At 32.0% G+C, this 3,348-nt stretch overlaps 1 protein-coding gene across 1 annotated transcript in view; it reads right to left on the bottom strand.

Moving 5' to 3' along the window:
* Positions 1–3,348, bottom strand: part of LOC106471889 (importin subunit alpha-1-like) — a 58,588-nt gene that overhangs the window by 28,083 nt on the left and 27,157 nt on the right.

The raw sequence follows: 3,348 nt of genomic DNA, 5'->3' as shown, positions 1-3,348 counted from the left end.
AAAACATAAGATTTGTATTACTTCTATCGTAAAATTACCTCGTTGACACGATAATTTATAAATTCTAATAGTGCTGAGTTCTTACCTATGATAATTTCAGTGCTAGATTTAACTGTACTTATTTATAGGAAGAGAATTAAATAAAAGCCAATGAAATTAATTCCTTGTTTGTCACTTAGGCTTCTTGGAGATACGCGGTTGTAACCTTTATTCTATGCAGAGTTAATTTTATTCTTGTTTTTATAAGAAGAAACAAGTATATTATAGAAAGAAAGCTTAAGCTAAATACATTGTGAAAGATACTATTAGGTAGATCAAACCTATAGAATCAAATATCTCTTGTACCAAAATATTTCTGCTTGTAGATGTAATTCACATACCTTTTCTTTTAAGTTACATTAAAATAATACAGTGTTAAATAAAAAAAAACATTGCTTCTTGGAGAAGTGACAAAGTTATGCAAATTATAAAAGACTATTCTTTTTGTAATAGTTTATACTGATAATCCTGCTTTAATTGAATACGTATCCTGTACTACAAAAATACATTACACTTTTAGAAATATTATAGTATTTATTTGACATGGTTGAAAATACAGGTTTAGTTCTCATGTTACACACAAAGTTCTTTCATTACTTTGAAAATAAACTGAATGCATATAAAACAGTAACAAAATATATGGTTCACTATAGCAAAAAGTTGTGTTATTAACATTTATTAACCATTAAACAGTGCACACACACACACAGCAAATGGTCAATCACAATTTTACCTAAAAAAAAAGTATGTTTTGTATTATTAGAACAAATATTCTTGGAACTGTAAAAGTGGTAATGTATATATCGTAAAAGAAATAAAACTTAGCCAGTCTCACTGAAGAATGAAGGGTGGCAACAGGTGGAAGACAGTACCCTGATGTGAAAGAAACAGCTATCTAAAGCAGAGAATGGGAAATGAACATATGAGGTGTAGTCCCAGTGCTCAAACAGAAAGACCCAAGCTGGAACAACATGGAGGATCAAAATCACCTTAGGAAGAAGAATGACAGAATGTGAAAAAAAAACAACCAAAGTTATAAACTGGATCTAATTCTATCTGAACGTATCAGGGCTAGTAGATGATGAACTGGAGACCAAAAACAAGTGGTAACTTGGAATCAAGAAATTATTCAAACAATTCCTGTGGAGGAGTACTCCACATGAGGCAAAGACACCAAAAATGTGATGATTGAGAGGCCACTCTTTGGGAGAAAATGTATTGAGACTGGAAAGGCAATCTGCAACAAGGATGAAAGCACCTTTAACACAATATGCCAGGAGACATATGTCAAATGAGTGGGTTGAAAAAGGGAAAACAACCGTCTACACAAAAAGGACAAGAATGAATGCCCCCTTGGTGAATGAAATAAGACATCACCATCGAATAGTCGAAATGAAATATGGACTGCTGGAAGTGCCAGTGTTAACATGGCAAGACCTTTCATCCACAGATCATTGTCCTAGAGCCTCCTCCTGAATGACCCATGCTCCTCAATTTTGGAGATGAGCATCAGGTAAGCAAAACAAATCTGGATGAGTTGGAGGAAGTGGTAAACCCAAAAATGTGGGGAGAATATGATAAACCACCAATGCATATAGTCAAAGAAAGAAAGGAGGAAAGTTAAGAGGAAAATCTAAAAGAACCCTAGTAAGAGACCATGGGTCATGCAGCATCTCCTGAAAAGATCATAAATGTACCAGATCCAAAGGGAGAAATGCTTCCATAGAAACCACTTCCCCAATGCACTAGAACCCCTTTGTAGCAATAAGATAGTTAACCATAATGGCGTGTGAACAGAAAACTCCATCAAAAGCATTTGAGGAGGAAAATGGATAGTCCCAACATAGACGAGTGTGTAAAAAAAATATAAAATTTATTAGGGGGGGGGGAGCTAATTTATCTTTAAATTGTGAAAACACAATTGATGCATGTTTAAACAGTTGTTAAATTTCTACTTTTATCATGATCATTAATTATCAACAAAATGGACAACTGATACAACAATATTACTTGCTATCCCTAAGGCAATGGCAAACCTATTCCTAAAACTAAACTATCGATTTCTGGAACTGATACAATAATATTACTTATGTTATTCATAAGACAATGGCAAACCTATTCCTAAAACTAAACTAGCCATTGAAATCTAGACTTCAGACATGAAAACAGTAAAAATCCAAAAAATTTGTCTTGGCCAATGGCTGAAGCAAAAAACCATTAAGCCCACTGAGGGCTCAAAAAGATGAACTTTACTCTCTGTGGTGTATTCTCAGTTTTTACGTTAAATATCATACTTATTGGAGGGGTTGTAAATAAATGAGAGAGGAGGGAATGTTTAGAGAGAAAAAAAAAGTCATTTCTCACATTATGGAAAATTTAGGATTTTTTAAATATAGCCATAGAAAATTAAGAACTTAAATATTACATACTATTAAAATATGGATTATTAGCCACGATTTTATGCTATACTAATTAGTATAACATGAATAAAAAGTAGTTTAACCCTATCGGCATGGGTACCCTTTACTGTGCATGACACAAGATTTTAGTGTCTTACATTCAAAATTGTATTAAACTACTTTTTGTTTATGTTATACAAATAAAAATAGCATAAAATATTAGCTAATAATCCATATTTTAATAGTATACAAGTTTTAAGTTCTTAATTCTAAAAGGAAATATATAAAAAAATCCTGAATTTCCATGCAACACACATGACAAATTTTGTCTTAGCATGTCATCATCCCTATTTTATCCATCACCGCTCAAAAACGTAAGAAATTAAACGTAAAATGCTTTCTGTAAAATCATTACTGCTCAAACAGACCATAATTTTTAATGGCCTTCAATTTTGTTTTGTTACAGAACTATCAAAGACAAAATCAGACCCCTCCTGCCACATCCTCTCTTTCACAATTGGTTGATAGTTCTCTCATACGTTCATTATATATTATTTATAACTAATAGAAATTCAAGGTTTTCATCTATCAAATGGCGTATTGTATAATAGTGTTTTGAACAGATAACCGTCAATGTCACTGAGTAGCAACTTCGTTCCTGTGGGAAAGTTAAAGACTAGCTTGAATGAATTTCTAACGGATCTTGTCGCATAGTTAGAAAGCCAGGAAAATTTTTAGAAGTGAATTTTTCAACTTTTTGCATGTTAGTCTATATTCTTTGGTGTATTATTTAATTAGATAAAATTTGTTAAGTGCTTTACTATAATCACTATACACTATATATATAAAAAATCGGGCTTAAAAGAAGATTGGGTAAGTACTTTATTTCTTGTTTTTCATAGTTATTCTT

This window comes from Limulus polyphemus, unplaced genomic scaffold (genome assembly GCF_000517525.1).
Source record: "Limulus polyphemus unplaced genomic scaffold, Limulus_polyphemus-2.1.2 Scaffold4943, whole genome shotgun sequence".
Lineage (NCBI taxonomy): Eukaryota > Metazoa > Arthropoda > Merostomata > Xiphosura > Limulidae > Limulus > Limulus polyphemus.
Note: the sequence above shows the minus strand (reverse complement) of the source record. Positions and strands in the feature narration are given on the sequence as shown.